At 40.8% G+C, this 19,800-nt stretch overlaps 1 protein-coding gene across 1 annotated transcript in view; it reads right to left on the reverse strand.

Moving 5' to 3' along the window:
• The window catches only part of LOC116325986 (glutamate receptor ionotropic, NMDA 2C-like), a 60,976-nt gene extending 57,705 nt beyond the window's left edge, over positions 1 to 3,271 (reverse strand). The window contains exon 1 of the mRNA XM_031747068.2: positions 3,217 to 3,271. The gene's annotated coding sequence lies outside the window, so the exon portion shown is untranslated. The remainder of the gene's footprint in view (positions 1 to 3,216) is intronic.
• Between the last annotated feature and the right edge of the window lie 16,529 nt (positions 3,272 to 19,800).

Consider the following 19,800-nt stretch of genomic DNA (forward strand, 5'->3'; position numbering starts at 1 on the left):
CATAAAGTTTATCTGGATAAGCTATGTTTTCTTACATAAAACAAGTAACCCTGTATTCCTGATTCTAGATTAGACAGATAGTAACTAGCAAGTAAAAGAGATAAATAGATTATTGCTGCATGACACACATCATATCCCCCCTAAATCAGAAAGCATATCAAGCCCATGATGATGCCAATTTGAACCTCTACAGATATGAAAATATATAAGAGGTATGGCATTGTTAAAACTTAAGGAATATTAAGATAATGCACAAATTCCATCTGTAATCTGTTGGTGTTCTCAGGATTATGAGCCAAGGTGTAAAAATTTAAAAGTTGAAAATGGAGATAAAGTAAAAGATTCACATCATTTACACTAAAATTATAGTAGAAAAATATACATTAGAGTAATAACTCAGATTGCTTCGATGGGTACCTTATGACAATTATTTTACTCCAAATACTTTGGACTAAAGCATCAAACAATGGATACCAAATTGAATAACAGCACTATGTAACGTAATAAAGGATGTCATTTTTAGAAAAGATTAAATAAGATTTTAGACAACCAGCACCCTTTAAGATTCTTACAACTAATATATTTTTATAAGCGGTAGGTAAAGCTTCCAGCTTATAAAAATGTTGAGAAAAATGGCACAATTACAACCATATTAGGAGTCTACAATTCAAGTAATATAGGGAAATATCTACATATAACAACCGTTAATGAAAAGGAAAAGGAATGCAGCACTTCATGTTGAATAGAAATGGGAAAAAGAACTGGGTATGAATATTTCTGAAGATTAATAGTTGCACATATGGTGAAAACAACAATCCACTATATCATCACGTAGTTGAAAACACTGTTGGGAGAATTTAATAAGATTCTATATCACACCCAAACACATCAGTAACACAACCATGCTGGAGCAGTAAATGTAAACCATTCTCATGTCCTTTGGCTCTGCCCTGGTATTGTTCATTTGGTTATTATCAACATTCTGGGTTACGATATTCTATGGTCATGTGTGATGTTGTGGTTAGGTAAGATAGCAAAATACTGTGCCAAGAGAAGACACATATTTGTTTAAAATGTTGTTATCAGCCTGTAAATGGCTGAAAGTAGCGAGTGAAATATATGTTATGGAGTAATTGACTCATAAGATACCACTTCATGAGGAACTGTGTTGAGAGAAACGGAAGAAATGGACCATGTTCACATGATAATGACAAGGTGAAGGCTGAAACAGACTGCAGAGACAAAGCAAATCAGACTGTTCGTGGGTTGATGTGGTGATTTTTATTGGTTTGTTTTGTTACTCTTGGTTCTTTTGTGTATATCTGAAAGGGAAATGAAGTGTTAAAAAAAAGATGGCTGCGGAGTGGAAAGACTTGAAGGACTCAGTCATGTGCAGATTATTGAGAATCCGCTCAATGAAGCACTTCCATTACCATTTCCTGAAGTAACAACTATGTATATGACCAATAACTGTCCACTGGGCAAAGCCACTCTGTCAACATCAACCAGTTCAACTTATCCACCATTTTTATCCCTTCATTCCTCCGTCTGAATGACTTAAAGAAGATAAGCTGATACGTGAGCTCTCTCATCCTCATGTTTGCATACAGTTACTACAGCCAATCAACCTTCCACATACAAACCAAGCTCACAATATGAATAAATTAGTGTGTCATACTTAACCTCTGAGCTTATTATAAAACATATCACATGTCTGCCACTTAAAATTATCATAATAAGGATTTCGACGGCTAGCTTCGGAGCCTCATTTCTCAGTAGGTTCCCAATTTCACACATAAAGATTTGACAGCTTTAAAAGGAAATCGTTGCAAGCCAGATGTATCAGCAGACATGACTGACGCTGACATGGTAAGAGCGCGTCTAAATCTGCTTAGCCCTCAGCTGCTCAAATGTATAGCAATCAAAACCTCAGACACCCAATCTGCATGCCACACCTTCTTAAAAGAGACACGCTCACAAAACCATACGTGAAATTGCATATATTAATATTTACATAAAAAGATTTGTCAAAAATCACCAGAAATATTAAGGTAGTATGGTCCTTTCAGGGTCCTCTTGTGGCCTAATGCCCCAAAAAGGAACCACAGCGGTAACTGTTGGCAGCACAAACTGGGTAATGTAGTACTTTACTTAACTTTTGCACAAGAATTACAATATTCCAGAAATGCTTTGTTTTATTATTACTTTTGTTTGTACTTGTTTAAAATGTCTCTTGCCATATTGTGGTCCTCAGATTGGTCAAAGACCCCTGAGTACCACTGGTAATAAACTGGCAAACATATCACAAAAAAGTAAGTAAAAATCATAACAATACATTTTTAACATACATTTTATTTTCCTTTCCAGGAGCTTGTGATCTGTTAAATTTGTCTACAGAGCTCTTCCAAATTCATAGATGCCATGCTGAGAACAGGTATATTTAGCTCACAAACCATATGCCAGCTTTGTATTTATAGATCCAGTGAATCAATATTAATAGAGCAGGAAAAAAAGGGGGGATTTTATTGTCCCATTAAACATCTCGTGGCCCTCAGATTAAATTTGTGAGCTTTTGGAGGGCCTCAAACCCCTGTTTGGGGAACCACTAGCCTGTGGACTAAGTAGTTTTAAACAAACTATGTTAGATTGCGCTGCTCCACAATAAACTGAATGCAAACTGGAGCAGAAAGCCTCTGTCACTAATGTAGAAGAATGAGTCTCTACCTACGGCTTATGACACAAATCAATGAGCATTACCAAATAAGTGACACAGCAGCAAAACTCTGCAAGTGAAACATCCATAATCCATAAGTAAATGAGTCATGTTGAGGAAGCTTGCATACAGGTGGAGAGGAATTGCGCACACACATACAAATACACAGAAACACATGCACACGCACACGCACATCTACAAAGCTGCTAACCGCCAAACCCCAGAGTGAAAAATGCTAATATGTCCTCTTACAGTATTTCTTCTTATAGTAACAACTGGCTGCTCTGCTTCTGTCAGCAGCAAACAGGAGCTTTCTCTCAAGGAAACTCTTCACTTATCATAGTATTCCTGCATCCATGCAGTGTGTCTACACTCTCACTTCCTCCAAGCTTTCCTCCAATCTTGTATCTATCTATTGCCCCACATCCGTCCCTGCCGCTTCTATTTTTCTGTCAGATTATGAGACATGAGTGTCAGCGAGTATGTGTGACTTGTAGACTTACCTGTGCTTTCTGCTCTGGGTGAACTCCAGCTGCTCCATCTTTTCCCAGATGTTTTCCTCCAAGTGTCTTTTTCTGTTGCTTTCCTTTTCACCTGCTTTGCACCTGCCTCTCTCTCCTCGCAGCACCTGTAGGAGTATGCATTTAGACCAAGTCTCCACGTGAGTGCAAGCCCGAGCGGGTTATCAGAGCTTCTGTGTCTGTGAGTGTATTTGGCAGCTTTGGATGTCTGCACACTCCCCTGGAGGACTTCACAACGTGACAGTAAGTGTATGTGATATCCCCGGTTTTCCAAAAATCTCTCTTTGAAACTGCTCGACTTCTCCTCTCACTTCTCTCCTTCTCCTGTTCCGCATGTGTCACAGTCAACGCATTCGCGAGTGGTCATGAAGGTGAAGACAGGACATCAAAGTGGGACAGGAAAGGAAAGTGAAGGAGAAGGAGGGTGAAAGAAGACGAGAGGTGTGGGAGCCCCTAGATGAGCAGCAAGCCTGTGTGTGTGTGCGTTTGTGCGAGTGTGTGCATATGTGCATAAACCCACTGTGTTTAGCTCTCTGTCTATATCCCTCAGGCTTCCCGCTGTTCAGATGAGAAGAAAAGCAAAAGAGGAGGGGGGAGAGTGATAAAATGCCTCTTCAGTGAAAGGGGCACAGACGCCGGTAACACTTCAGCAGAAGAGACGGTGACGCTTCCCCGCCGTCTTTTCCTTTCTCCCCCCCTCCGCCTCCTCGTTCTCTTTTTCCCTCTCCCTGCTCAGGAGTGAGAGACATGACAGATCCATGGGAAGTTAGTAAATCTCACATACAGATAAGGTAGGGTCCTGTGCACGCATCTGCATCTTTGAAGCAAAAGTTTTTCCCTCCTCCGGTCCAGTTATCAGTTCCCTCAGAGATGGTACTCCACAGTAAGGGATCCCCCTCCCCAGTGATGATGACTCTCTTCAGGTCCTGTGCGATCAGAAAGGGTGAGACAAGAAAGATAAGATTTGGGTTGGCTTGCCTCCCCCCCTCGCCCTCTTTGCCATATGGATGAGAGGTGATCCAGATGTTGGCTGATGGTGGGAGCGTCTGGAACACGGAGAGAACAGCAGGGCAGATGGCAGGTCTGTGGGGTCGGGCCGGCTGTGCACTAGCAGGTCCTCATCCTGTTGCACTGATTTTTTTTTTCCACCAGAGTTTCTCTCTCTCTCTTTCTCTCTCTCAGCGTTGTGCTGCCGCTCATCTGCCTTTGCTGCCACACCAGTAATCCTGCTTTCCATTTCCTCTATAACTCCATCTTTTCTGTATCTCTCTCTCTATCTCCTCTCACTCCATCACAGGAGGGGCTGCCTGTGAGTCCTGATAATAATGGTGTGAGGATTTAGCCAGCCTCCCTTCCTCTCCTCCCTCTCGCTCACTTCAGACCAACCCCTCCTCCTCTCCCAGCCCACTTTTGCTCCCGTTTTCTCGGTATTATTCACCTTCATCCTGTCACATATCCTGTCGTCTCTTCCCTAATCACCTCAGTGTATAGCTCAGTCACTTCACTCCCTCCTTTTGCCTTCCCCCCCTCCCCGTTTTCCCTTCCACCATCAACAGGTCCGAAATGAATCCCATCACAGTTTTGTTTTCCTGGTCAGGAGCCCAGAGCCTGTGCCTGTTGTTTATCAGTGGGAATACAGTTTTAAAAAGTCAGTAAGCCAACAGACCATCATACAAGCCTGCAGCTTTTAAACAAGCGTATAAAGTGTTGAAGCAAATACTCCAGTAAAGGGACTGTACACCTGTTTTAGATTTGTTCAGTTTAATTACAAGCCGTACTGCTCAGGTGGTGCGCCGCCATTGCGTGCAATAGGTCGGCAGCCTTATGAAATTTCCCCTTGTGGGACTAATAAAGGTATATCAAAATAATTGAAAGAGCGTTTTTTTAACTGTCTGGAATCCTGAAAATCTAAATTAATGCAAATATTCCAAGTAGCAGAGAAAGCAAATCTTTGCTTTTTAATATTTGCATGAAGACCACAAGAGTGCATAGTCTGTGTCTGTGTATAATCAACTCATGAACCAGCTGCACAGGCATTAGCTCGTAACATATGGACACACTGTAGGTGGCTGAAGTGTTTTTGATATCAGAACCCACCAGGGAATCCAGCTTTGTCTTCCAGTATCTCACTTTTTGTGTTCCCATCTCATTATGTTCATGAAGTAAATTCACAGAGCTGCAGAGTAAGGATTTGTTTTCTAGTTTTCTTAGCTTTCAAACCCGCCTTAATGAACGATGCTATCAGTTTGGGGCTTTTTTTTCTTCTCCTAACTATCCCAAATGTGTGGAGCAGCTCCTCGTTATCAATATTAACTGAATAAAAGAAGTATCCAAGAAAAACACTTGGATATCATTTTTCTACTTGTTCCCAGATAAATTTTTATATAGCTTTAAAATATATATCTATGAATTCAACTACATAAATATATTTGCTTAGTATTCCAAACGCATTGCATATACAGACATGCTCCTGTTGGAAAATGTGCAAACCATTAAAAGGCTCCAAAATCTGACAAGTGCACACCTGAGTAAAAATTGTTTTGCTACTATCGCTCAGTTTGAGTTGGTTGTCAAAGCTGCCTTTCTGTCAGATTTTCCCTCAGTTTACTTTCCTATCCCACTTTTATGTTCTGTCTTCACCTTTATAACCACTGTCAGATGGAATTACAGGCAAGGTGTCATTCGGCGTCCGTGCAGTGACGGACCTGCTGCAGCAATGTTGAAAATTTAGAGATGGATGGAAGATTGCTGATTTTTTTTTCATTGTCACATGATTTTTATTTTCACTCTGACTTGCTTGTTAGGTTTAGAAAGGTTGGATTTTGGATTAAAATATGTCCCCTGTACCTGCAGTTTACCCAGTGTGCTTAAATGTTGTGATAGGAAGTCCTTTATTATCACATATATGTGATGTGTTGAGAGTGCATCAGGCACAGATGCCAAAGGACACCTTCTGTTAGTAATTTAGAGATGCCAAAAAAAGGCTATATTTGATACCTTGGGAATGAGGATGCACGGGCTGGATATCGCTTCAACTAATTACTGGCATGTATTTTTAGTTTCTCCTCAAAACTCTTAGCATTCACTTGTCTCTTTTATACTTTCAGTAGTTTTTGCATTTGTTGCTCTGTTTTTCGCCACCACATCTTGAAACTTCAATTAATAGATGGATGTCTGGCAATTTTTGATGCACATCAATAGATAAACACAAAAGACAGTAAAAATAAGAGGCGCACCAAATGGGACAATGGACCTGGAAGTGCTACACCCATACAAATATGGTTTTCAGGATTATTTGCTGTGCGTCTCATTCACAGATTAAAGAGCATGCTACAAAGGCAATCATCTGCCTGCAATTAGACTGAAAAGCAGGAGAGAAAAGAGAAAAAAAATCAATCCATCATAATTCTCAGACCTTTCGTTCTGCTAGAGGAAAACACTTTAAGTTACACTTTAAGCATAACACACTTATGCGTGTTGACACGCATAAGTGTGTATTGCTGTGCCAAGAGGAAAAAGTAGTGAGTAATGCTGAGTGCCGGAGAGATAGAGGGAAAACAGTCTGATTGCCTCTTACGTCTTCCCTTCTTCATGGCTTACTTTTGACATTACTTCAGCAGAGGAGGGAGAAACAATTTCACTGTGTCCCTCTCCCTTCTCTCACTCACGCTGTGGGACAGGCGTTTCATAGTTTTACAGAGTGCTGTCTTCTGCAGGTTACCATCACTTCTAATAAAAGCCGTTTTCTTCTTTTTCCTCACTCGGCAGCTTGGTCAGGTGACAAGCCTTTCGACTCTGCTCTATAAATACAGACAAGTGTTAAAATAGAGTGCTTCAGATGTGAGACGGGTGACAGAGGTGTTTATATCTGTGCGGGATGTGTGTAGCAGATACAGCGATACCTCTGGTAAATGGAAAGAGACAATAGCTGACAGATGTTTTAAAGGATAGTCTCTCTCTGAGCAGCTGGACAGTGTGTAAACCAGCCAGCCGGGAACATATGTTCTCTGGACAGCAGCTTGATCAGGCCTTCAGATTAACTCAGATTGATTCAGCGAGTAACAAAATTATGTTTACTGAAAGAAAAAAGCTTGCTGGCTGACAGGCAAATAATTAATTCTACTATTTTGTGTGTTGCCACGGAGGATTTATGTTATATACAGTTTGTTCTAATACAGTACTCATTCTCAGGGATTGTCAACAAACCCATTATATAGACTCTTTAGTAACAGATGAATTCATTGTGGTACTTTGAGCTGCTCTGTTATTTCCCAAGCGGTTGTCACAGTGGATGGATCCACGTATTTGATTTGGCATATTTTTTTATTCTGGATGCCCTTCCTGATGTAAACCTCCCACTTATCCGGGATTGGGAATGGCATGAATACACTAGCTCATCAAATGAACATAGATCATTTAAAGCTCTATATCTGTCAGAAGATTTTAAAGGAAATGTGGGAGTTTGCACAACAAGTCTACTTGTTTTTTGTGTACTCAGAAAGGGCCTTTAACCAAGTCCCCTTGGGGTGTCCTGTGAGGCATGCTGTGGGAGAATGGGGTACTTGGCCCATTGTTAGAAGCTGTTCGCTCCCTGTATGGTGACAGTCTAGTTCGCATCACCAGCAGTAAGTCAAACTTGGTCCCGGTAGGAGTTGGACTCTGCCGGGGATGCCCTTTGTCACAGATTCTCCTCATAATTTTTATGGACACAATTTCTACATGTAGCCAAGAGACAGAGGGTCTCCGCTATGGTGGCGTGAGGATCACCTCTGCTTTTTGGCTTTACCAGAAGGCGACTTCTCCCTAACACTCCTGTGGTTTCCAGTCGAGTATGAAGTGATAGGAATAAAAATTAGCCTCTCCAAGTCTCTCAGCCAGAAAAGGGTGGAGTGCCCACTTTGGAGTGGGGATGAGCTTTTACCCCAAGTGGAGGAGTTTAGGTATCTTGTGGTCATGAGTGAGCGGAGTTGAAATTGGAGACTGACAGGTGGATTGGTGTGGTATCAACAGTGATGAGGATGCTGAGTGAAGCGTCAATCTCTGAGCAGTGGGTAGTGACAGAAAAAAACTGTGGCTAAAAGTGGTGAAAATAAGCTGCCATCTTTGGGTACTGTTATCATTATTATTATTAATCTCATGAGCCAAATTATCAGCAATAAAGAGAGTTTACATATTTTTTCGTCGTAATTAATAAAACTGTTTTAATCTGATTTAAACCTTGCAAAAACTTTATTTTCAGGTAGGGTTTAGGTGTTAGGTTAGTTGGTGATTCCAAATTGGCCATAGGTGTGACTGTGCATCAGACTGGCGACCTGCCCAGGATGTACCCCATCTCTGTCCCTATGATAACTAGAATAGTCACCCCTGCAAGCCTGACTTGGATAAGCAGAAGAAAATAGATGGAGGGGTTGGCATATCAGAAGGCCATATGCAATATAATTTGTTGTATAATTTTAAAGGCTCATTGAACAGTTTCACTGTCTATTGGTTTTCAGCAATTTCCAGGAGAATCCATACCATTATGAAAATGTCTTTACCCGTAGTCGTGTTGAGAGAAAACTAGAAAACAATGAAGCACCTTGGACAGCGCTCTTAAAAAAGACCTGAAAAAAGACCTGAAAAAAGGCAACAATCCCCAAGGTCTCTGCAGATTTGGTGAATCAGCATCTTCACTGAAAATTCTCTTTTTGTGCTGGAGGCCAAACAGTTTTTGGGGTTAGTTGTGCAACTTGTTTTTCAATGACGCTCTATAAAAAGCAGAACAGATATTTAGTTAATAGAGCCAAGCCTGTGAGTCACTTGTAGCACTCAACTCAAGCTGTGGAGCTACTTTCATAAATGACACACTCTACTATCTGCAGCACATATCCACAGTACATGTGGACTATCCACCCAGAACATCATGTACACCTTCTCATGATAAGTGGATCCTGAAACGGCACCAAAATGCTGAAAGTGTTGCACTGGCTTAGGAAACAGTCGAGCAGATAACAGGTTTTTCTCATTCTCTGCCAGTAGAGCTGGCCATTTACTAATCAAAAGGTCTGTGTTTTGGACTCCCACATGTTTAAGTGTCCTTTGGCAAGACAGTAAACCCCAGATTATCCCTGATTCTTCTATGCAAGTGTGTGCATAGTAGTTATAAAGCACTCAAAAGCATAGTATAAAGAGTTGCGTGGCTGGGTGAACATAAATTCTGGCTAAAAGCACATTGAGTGCTCAGTTAGAATAAAAGGGAATTATATAATTTCCAGTCCATTCACCACTTAACTCTAAAAGCTAATAAGTGTACTTCCAAAAACTGTGTTTCCCTACGAAAATCATACGCTTTGTTAGGGTTTGTGCTAGAGCCTCAATGATACATCGATTAGCTGATATTTCCAGCTAATCCTGGGCGCTCGCATGTGAATGAAGCTAAAATCATTATTTATACCTGTATCAATAAAAAAGCAACTTTGTAAATAAAGCATCAGTAATGTGTTCTTTAGTTTTGTCTTATATGGAATAAACAAAACACTATAAAACACTAGCATCTGACTAATGCATGCTGATTGGTTGGTTAAGGATTTAAAACGAGGAAGGACTTTCTTCAGTGGCACCCATTTATATACAATAACTAAACTAATATAAGCGTAGTTAAACCAAAACAGAAACATCTATGTGTAGGAAAACAGCCGCTTGTGTGGGTTGACGGTCACTACCATCAGGAGCTCAAAGTTGTATGCTGTTGTTGTGACGACCCTCATACTAGCAAAGAGGTATTCTACAACAAACAAAACTCCTAAAAAAATCCTTCTAAGAGTAGAACTGTATCTACTGTCTTCTATCAAAACATCAGAGTGAGAGTTCACTGTTATATTAGAAATTCTCTGAACCTCCAAATCTTCTCTTAGTTATGCTGCACTAAGCCAAACCTGCTGTGGGCTTCCTATGATTCACCTATGTTTATACACCACTCTGCATATAATGATTAGTTATTAATAACCATTGACTCTCTCCCAGTGTGTCTTTTGTCCTGTCTTCCTCCCGTCATCCCTAACTGGTCGTGGCAGATGGCCACCTGTGCCTGAGCCTGGTTCTGCCGGAGGTTTCTTCCTGTTAAACAGGAGTTTTTCCTTACCGCTGTCGCCAAATGCTTGCTCATAGTGAGGTCCTCTGTTTGTTGGGGTTTTCTCAGTATTATTAAAGGGTCTTTACTTGACAATATAAAGCACCTTCAGCCAACTGTTGTTGTGATTTGGTGCTATTCAAATGTAACTCAACTGGATTGAATATATACTAATAAGACGACATTGCCAGCACCGCCAGCAGCACATATAGCAGAGCATACATCTGCAAATGGGATGTGGCATCAAGCAGTTTCTTTTTTTACCTCTAATGTCATTTGAGGTCTAATTGTTATCTAAGTACCGAGCTAATTTCCTGCATCTTTATAAGGCAGATATAAGCATTCAAAAGGCACAATTTATGTGGCCAAAAGGTCTTTGTAAGATTAATTTAAGCACCGGTCCTTTCGAATATTTGAACAAATGACTGACGTGACATAAAATTTGCTGTATTCTGCTGATACTGCTCATTGCTCTCCCCACTTCTCTTAGCTGTCTGCTTAATATTAATCAGATCCATCTCCATCAGCATCCGCATGTATGTTCCAGTAGTCTTGGGAGGAAGACATCTGCTATCATCACTCAATCTCTCTCTTACTGTGTGTAGGATTGCATCCATGCTTCAGGGTGTGATTAGGTCAACACCAAGACACCCACCACTAACTGTTCTGCTGTGTGCTATTCTCATATCAATAATCTTTTCAGACTTAACATTGTATTAAAGACAGAAATACCTTTACAAATTGAGTACAACCTCAAGCGTAGGAGCTCGAAGAACTATAATAATACTCCACCGGCTAAACTTGAGCCACTCTCGACTCGAAACCTAGCTCGAAACCAGATAATATTATCCAAATAAATTTAGATAAATACGTCACAAGGATGAAACAGCTTGCACAAAATAAAAGGCAGGAGTTAGAATAACTGTTTAAAGACTGAAACACAAGTAACCTTCAGAGATGTTCTAGCTAAAAGTGGACTAAGCAAAAATACCAATATGATTAAAAAACACCGCTCCGAGACTAGAATGAAAATAGAGCCTTTGCCATTGAGACTGCTGCATATACTTTGTACTAATAATGTTGTTAGAAGTGATCTAAATCTTTAATTTAATTTGCTTAGCTGGAGGAAGTAATATCCGGGTCACAGTGTCAGTGAAGTTGCCAGCATCTCTGTGTTCCACTGAGACACAAAGCTGTGTCGTCTGCATAGCAATTAGATGCAATTTTACGTTTACAAATGATCATGCTTACAAATTATGTGCCCTGAAGGAGAAATGCAAAATTAAAAGAAAGCAACCCAAAAAAGAGCCCTGTGGAACAAAGACATAACAGGACGAGCAGAGCAAGAGATGAACTCACATGTCAAAATGCTTTTTAGCAGAAACATGTCCACTAGAAGTTAAAGTCTGTGTGGTCAGCCAGTTTTTTTGTAGATTGTAAGGGCAGCAGTGGCATCAAACTGAATGATTAAGCAGCAATCAGAAGATCTCTGGAAACGTTAATGGGAGCAGTTTCAGGAGTGTGGAGAGACTTCTGAGTGGAATTTATCAAGTTAGTGATTTTTATTCATAACATGACATTGCCTGCTCAAACATTTCAGAAATGAATATCACATTTGAAATGAAACTGCAACAAGAAAAGGAAAACTTCACTTCCAAGTAGCTGCAAATTACTCAGATCCAAAGGTTTCCTAGTTTCCTTTTAGTTGGGTTTTAGGTTAAGCTTATTTTCTTCCTTTGCTATAAGTTTATTTTGTCTCTGTTTCACACACTTAGGAGCTATAGATTGTGTTGCTCACATTCAGCAGGAATGGAAGTACTAACAACTCTTAATTAGGAGTACTGGGAGTCTCAACCTCAAAGTTAGATGGAATTGTAAATGGGCTTCCTTTTTCTACTTGTATCCAAAGCACTTTACTATTTGCGTTTACACTCACTGGTCACTTCATTAGGTACACCCGTTAAACTGCTCAGCCCAAATTTCAAATGGCAGCAATGCCAGTAGGCATGTTGATGACCTTCTGAACTTCAAACCTGCATCAGAATGGAGAAGAAAGGTGATTTAAGGCTTTGAACCAGTTTTAATTTAGCTGACCAACAATTTACATCATAGTTTTTGTTAATGACCTAATGCACAAAGACAAAAACTATGATGAAATGTACAGACACTTTTGTTAACAAATAAAAACGAGAGAGAAATATTCTGGAGAGGCAAGATCCAATCAGAACTAATTAAGGCAGGATGAGTTTTGGAAGTTATCCTATCAGAACAAATCTGCAGTAAGGTTAGAAAAGCACAAGTAGCTCCCTTGCTCCCTGTTTTGCATAAAAACACAACAAAATGTCAACGCTTGGGAGGACGAGAAGTGACATCACATCTGATGTCAAGGAAAATAAGATGGTGAAAACATGACAAACTTCTATGCTTTATATTTGAGTCAACTTGAGATTTAATTTGTGGATCTTAAGATATCTAAGCAACTCTTTTAGACTAAAACTAAAAGTCTATAGATGCCTAAAACTAAATGATGTTCTAGTCAAAAGACTTAAACCAATTTGCTGTCAAAATTAACACTGCTTTCGAGTTGGTTTAGATTGTGCTTCAAAAACTGCTGATCTAGTGTTAACAAAGAGTGGTATGAAAAAGAAAAAATCTCCAATGAGCAGCAGTTCTTTGGGAGAAAACACCTTGTTGGTGTCATGGATATTTCCAGTACTTGTTGAATCTGTGAAATAAAGAATGCCTGAAAATGATTAATAATTAATTTTAATAAATGAACCCTCTCTGATAGCTCAGAGTTAGCAAGTGTGACCAAAGCTGTTTTCAGGCATGAGGTCAGAGTGACGCACGAGGTGCACGTGGTGCTCACTCTGTGGCTGTGAATTCACCAGATATTACTTGCGCTGTTCTCACAGCTAAATCAGAAATTACACTGACTTTTGCAGTAGGTGGTCTGCTGGGTAAGAACCATTTACAGTTTTTCTCGATTGCTAAAACACATTTCTTGAAACTACGCCTCATATCCGCACAACAGTAAACACAAATCCATAACATCTCACTCAATTCCCCAAACATCCTATTTCCAGGTCAAAATGAAGCTCTACACCCAAAACTATTCACTCCTGCTGAAAAACCGAACTTTGCCCTCAGACATCAAACACAAGCCCTCAAAAACACACACACTACAACAGAGTTTTGCACACTGGTACAATTAATTCAAAACAATAGTTCCAAAACAATTAGGTTGCTTATGGTTCTCCCCTTCAAAACCCTTGTCACATGATAAACACAAAAGACGCAACCAATGTATGTACAGTGGCACATTGTCATTCATGTACTATACAGTACAACACACACCAGAAACATTATCCCACCACAGCATCTTGTCTTTGGTCTGGGTCAGGCCAGAGAATCTCATCCACATCACAGGCTATATTGGCCCCAGCCAGGCAGCGGGGGTAAAATCCTCTTGCATGCCTGATCCACCCCTGGCATGCATCTACTGATATGTCTAGGCAGGCCTCTTCCATGGCCTGAAGGAGGTGAACACGGACATAAGGTTCTCGGTCATACACTTTCCACCGCCATGCCGAAAATAACTCCTCTGTCGGGTTTAGAAAGGGGAGTATGCAGGCAGAAAGATATTAGAAAACCTTGTTATTGGTAAACCAGTCACGAACCAGAGCAGCGCGATGGAAACTGACGTTATCCCACACAACAACGTAGTGAGGCTGCTCTGGCTGTGCTGGTTCCCTGTAGTCCAGCTGGAACATATGTTGTCTTAAACCATCAAGAAAAGCAAGGAGAAGCATAGTGTTATAGGGTCCTAGTACGGCATGGCGGTGGAGTACCCTCGTTGGCTGATGGCTGCGCACATAGTGACATTCCCCCACGCTGACCAGGGACATTTACAATAGCCCGATGGCCAATTATGTTCCTCCCCTTTTCCTTCTTTTGGTCAGGTTAAAACCTGCCTCATCCACAAAGATCATTTCATGGGGAACAGGCCGTCCTTCAATCTCAAAGATTCTCTGCAAAACACATAACACAGTAGAGTCAATCGGTACCCTGAACCAAAGTTCAAGAGTGCTGAAATGGCAGCATAAACTGCCATGCTGTGATGGTACACAATACCTTATACAGTATCAAAACTCATACCTGAACATATTCCACACGTTGGTTTTTCACTCTGTCAGAGTTTCGTTCGAAAGGGACTCGGTATGCCTGTTTCATCCGAATTGATTCTTTCGGAGGATGCGGTCAATTGTGGAGAGGCTGATGGCATTTATGCCTCGAAAAGATGATCATCCTCAATCACTTTCCTTTGAATCTCTTGCAGGCGGATTACATTATTTGCAATTACCATGTTTACAAGTTCCCTCTCTTGCTCCTCCGACAAAAGCCTTAACCTGCCTCCACCAGGTGGTCGTCTCTGTGTCCTACAAAATAGAAGCACTCATTACTGTAACTGTCACACATTCATTTTACAGGAAAATAATGGAAACATACTGAAACTCAAGACACATAAATTCAGTAACTTAAACGTTACTGTACAAAGCAGTCTTACTGCAAGTACACCTACCTGTTTTCCTCCTGAAGGTTCTGATGATGGAGGCAACAGTGAAGCGACTCAAATTTGGTTTGTACTCGTTGCCCAGCCTCCCTCATAGTCATCCCATGGACAAGGACATGGTCAACTAAAGTGGCTCGAATTTCATCCGAGACTGACTGTCTTCGTGCCCTTGCTCTTCCCCTTCCTTGTCGCCGTCGTTCTCCACCTCCACCTCCTTCACCACCTCCTCCTCCTCTTCCACCACGTCCTCCTCTTTCACCATGTCCTCTTTCTCCACCACGTCCTCCTCCTTCACCACGTCCTCTTTCTCCACCACGTCCTCCTCTTTCACCATGTCCTCTTTCTCCACCACGTCCTCCTCCTTCACCACGTCCTCTTTCTCCACCACGTCCTCCTCTTTCATCACGTCCTCTTTCTCCACCACGTCCTCCTCTTTCACCATGTCCTCTTTCTCCACCACGTCCTCCTCCTTCACCACGTCCTCTTTCTCCACCACGTCCTCTTCCTTTGCATCTCTTTGGATCCATTGTTTCAAACCTGAATGAGCTGACTTTGGCCCTTTTATCTATCCATCGCAGGTTCTGATTGGTGTGTGCTAAATTTTGACTCCTAGTGTTTCCACCTGGTTAATTGTGTGCTAATTGGGCTCAAGCTATGCTGACTTAAGTTAACATTATTGCATGCTAGTGCTTTCTACATGACTACATGGTGTAAGCACTGTAAAATGTAGGGATTTGTGTGTAGAGTTTTGCAGTACCAGTTCACCAAATTTGAGTCATGTGTCAAAGCAGGGAATAGTGTTTATAGTTCAGGGAAATGGGTGAGCTTTTTGACCAATAGCGTTTATGGTTTTGAAATTTTAGTTTAGAGGCCTGGTTATAGTGTTTAAGCAATCGAGAAAAACTGTAATATCCAATCCAACTGAGTTGGAAATTTACTCTCTCACATGCACCAACATGTGGTAACGATAATAGAAAAGTTCGAGACTTTGCTACATGTGTGAAAATGGCTGCACACTGTCAACTTGCAGCCTAAAACTTTCAACATTCTCCCATTAGTCAGTGCCTTCGACTTTCTGTCATCTTGTGTTGGGCAGGTATCGTATAATGAGATTATCTGAACTTTTCTACTTGCGGCCTGTCACTACCAATGAGAGTCCTACCCCTGTAACACTAAACAGACTGGCAATAAGAAAATTCCCATAGAGCTGCAGGGAGCGTTGTGGAATATTTCAAGTCATAAGCGGTGCATTTATTATGCATTCACTTGTTCTATTGCTGAAATTATTATATAGATGAGTGCAACTCTGTGTAATAGTCTTAGTTTTTGTTTTATATTATTTTATTTCAATCTGACTTTGAAAATATATAGAGATATATTTAGGAACACAACATGGAAGAATTATAGCAATAAACAGATCAGGTGCATTCAAGAATCAGATACCCAACTATGTGTCTAATTTACTGCAAGAGAATATCTCAAGTATACATCTTTAATCCATAGAGCCCATTGGATGACAAGGCTACACATAGACAACCAGTTGTGTGTGTGTTTTGTATGTGTGTGTAGCTGTGTACACTGGTGAAGACAGATGTTTAAACAGGCAATCATCACTCAATGAGTAAACGGCTCTGGAGATTGAGCTAGTGCGTGCGTGTGTGTGCGTGTGTGTGTGTGTGTGTGTGTGTGTGTGTGTGTGTGTGTGTGTGTGTGTGTGTGTGTGTGTGTGTGTGTGTGTGTGTGTGTCTGACTGGAGGTGAATACCAAGAAAGGAGGACAGGGAGTGCAAAGACAGGAGTAGTACACAAGAGGTGGAGGAGTAAATAAAGCCTATCAGCTCATATTAGAGAGCAGCCATCAGGGCTGAATGCAGATTTGTGATTAGCCCACATTTGTGGTATTTTTATCTCTGAATGCAACTCTTTGATCGCAGCCATGTGTCAGAAGTGGAAGAATCATCTTAAGGGACATTTTTCCCCGAGTGTTGTCTAAAATATCGCCTCCTCAGGGTTTGACTGGATGATCTCTTTGGCTGCTGGCCCGCACACCTTTCCTAGCATTTGACCATTCTGTCTGACCGCATCTTCATCTCCCCCTTCCTCCTCCTCCACCTCCTCCTTTTCCTCCTCCTCTTTCTCCTACTTCTAAAGACACACTTTGAAACTAAAAATATCCTTAGTCCAGAAAGGCATGAGAAGCGATAGATCCATAAATAAACTGGGTCTTGTTTGAGATCGGCTGACATTTTAAAGGCTGCCAGGTATTAATAACATTTCTCATGAGACAGAGATTGCATGCTCAGGCACTCTTTGTCTCTCTATGAGTCTGTGCATGTTTGTGTACTTTAGTGTGTGTTTACACATGTGTACAGTGCATGGGCATGACTGTGCATGTTTGTTTTTTGGTGAGCGGCAGAAAAAGAGACATAGAGACAGTGCTTGGCTGGTTTGTCATTCTTATGAAATTTTACCCCAGGCACAGCTGACAGAGATTTTACAGTTTTATTCTGAATGAAGCTCCCCTGACAGAGACGCATGTTCATGAACTAACCAGTCACATCAGTAGAGAGCATCCATGACGGAGGCTCCTGCATACAGATGATAAAATAATCATATGATAGGGTTTCTAAATATTTTCTGAAAGGATCAAATATTCAAAAAAATATTTGTGTGGGATTCACTGCATTCAGAAAATATTTTTATTTTATGTATAGTTTTCTTTTTGTTGTAGTTTTTATTGGTTGATTTTTTTCCCCCTGGAAGTTGCAGACCCTCATATTTCAGTGTGTTTAACTTTACCCTGTGTCTCCTGTGATTCCTGTGTATCCCAGTTCTTTGTACTTCTTCCTGTTTTCTATCATGTTTTATTTCATTTCTTTTTGTGTATTTTTCCTGTTTTTGACATTCCCCCTCTCACAGCAATTCATTTTACCTGAGTATTCTTTCCCAATTATTTTCCTTTTTATTTCCAGTCGGTAATTTATCTGCTGTCCACAATCCTCCCCTGCATATCTTTGCAATAATTCATTTTTTGACAACATTTTGAACATTGGTTGATTTTCCTTCCTGAACCCTTGAGTTTATTCTCAGGTTTAACTAAATTTCCCCGTGGTTTGCCTTATCTGCACGTCTTCATGTCTGAATCTTTTGAGGATCGATTTCATGTTTTATTTGAGAGGACTGTGACCTATAACCTTTTGCTTGTGTCTCAATATGAGCTGTTATTTAAAGGAATAAGCCCAGCTCATCCTTTTACCCAGTTACCCAGCTCTGTCGTCCATTGCCTGCCTCTGCCTAGTGAACCTCCAGATTCAGCTTGTCACTAATCTGCAAACAGATCTGCTAGCCTCCAGCTTGAGGTCTGAGATCAGGTTTTTATTTTATAGAGCAAGAGTTCCTAAACTTGTGCAACCAGTCTTTGCAGAGTTGAATCAGCAAAATATTTCTCAGACAGTGATCGAAGTGCCACACCTACAGAGGAAGGGATGAAAAATTAGAACAGATTAAGAATCTGTGTCGGAGGTTAAAGACCAACAGAGGGAGTCGGGTGAGGAGCTGCGAGTAAAAATCCATATAGTTTCAAGGTCATTTCTTCTCACCACTATCTTCACTTTTCTTCCCTTGGTTGATTTTACTAGGTGGGAGGTCACCGGTAATTATCTGCTCTTGTCAAACCTAGGAGACTCGGTGAGAAGCCAGGTCACCTGTGATTCTGATTAAAGTCCTGGACATGCACACCATCACATACACACACGTGCACACACGGGGTGCATACACGGAGAAGCAGCAGGCGATTGTGCAGCATTTCATTACGCTTCTGATTTGGTCATTCATCATGTCACAGCGAGGTCACAAAACAGCCGACACATGTTTATGTCTGTGGAGACTATTTGTGTGTGTGTGTGTGTGTGTGTGTGTGTGTGTGTGTGTGTGTGTGTGTGTGTGTGTGTGTGTGTGTGTGTGTGTGTGTGTGTGTGTGTGTGTGTGTGTGTGTGTGTGTGTGTGTGTGTGTGTGTGTGTGTGTTTCTTATTCAGGCTTTTTTCCTCTTTTTTGATTATTTTTTCATCTCAAGCTGAAACAACAAAGACAGCCTTAGATGACTCAAATGAAAAGGGTAGATTATTAAAAGAAGTCATTCTTGACTTGAGTAATTTGCATGTTCATGATCTAAATAGACACATATTTTTCTCAGGAGGCAGCGGACATCAAACTGGAGTAAATATCAGAATTAACATGTTCTTTTAATTACTTTAATCTTTAAATGTTGATTTTTTTTCTACTTCCTGCTTACTAGGATGTTGCATTTTTACATTATGGATAAAATATTTGAGTTGAAAAGTGTTTTGTTTTTGTTTTTTCTCTCTTTCATTGCAGCCGAGTAATGCAGCAATAGAAACGGAGAGATCAAAGCGTTGAAGGCTGCAAACAAATAATATACAAATGTACAAATGTTGTCTAGCTGAGACTGTGTGACAAGAACACTGATTTCTATTTTAAAACAACAACAACAACACAGGCCACGATTATGATGTGTATGATACGTGGGGTTTTCTTTAAATAAAAAATCATTCAGGTGTAAAACCAAACTCCAAGGGCATCATTAAAAGATGCTTCCACACAAATGTATTTTAATATATGCACCCCCTCAGATGAATGTTAAGCATGCTGCATAAATTCCCTCCTTCTTGGTGAGCTAATGAATGAATGGACTGCTTGTGAATGTCCCACTGTGGGTATTGTTAGACAACAATCAGATGGTTCTGTTCAGAGCGACCAACACCAAACACACAGACAGATCAAAGCTCTGCTCCAGGTTCAGTTCAGTAACCTCAGTGATGCTCTGTCTCTATAGATCAGTCAGGGAGATGTGGGACAGATGGAAGGT

Source organism: Oreochromis aureus, linkage group 8, assembly GCF_013358895.1.
Source record: "Oreochromis aureus strain Israel breed Guangdong linkage group 8, ZZ_aureus, whole genome shotgun sequence".
NCBI lineage: Eukaryota > Metazoa > Chordata > Actinopteri > Cichliformes > Cichlidae > Oreochromis > Oreochromis aureus.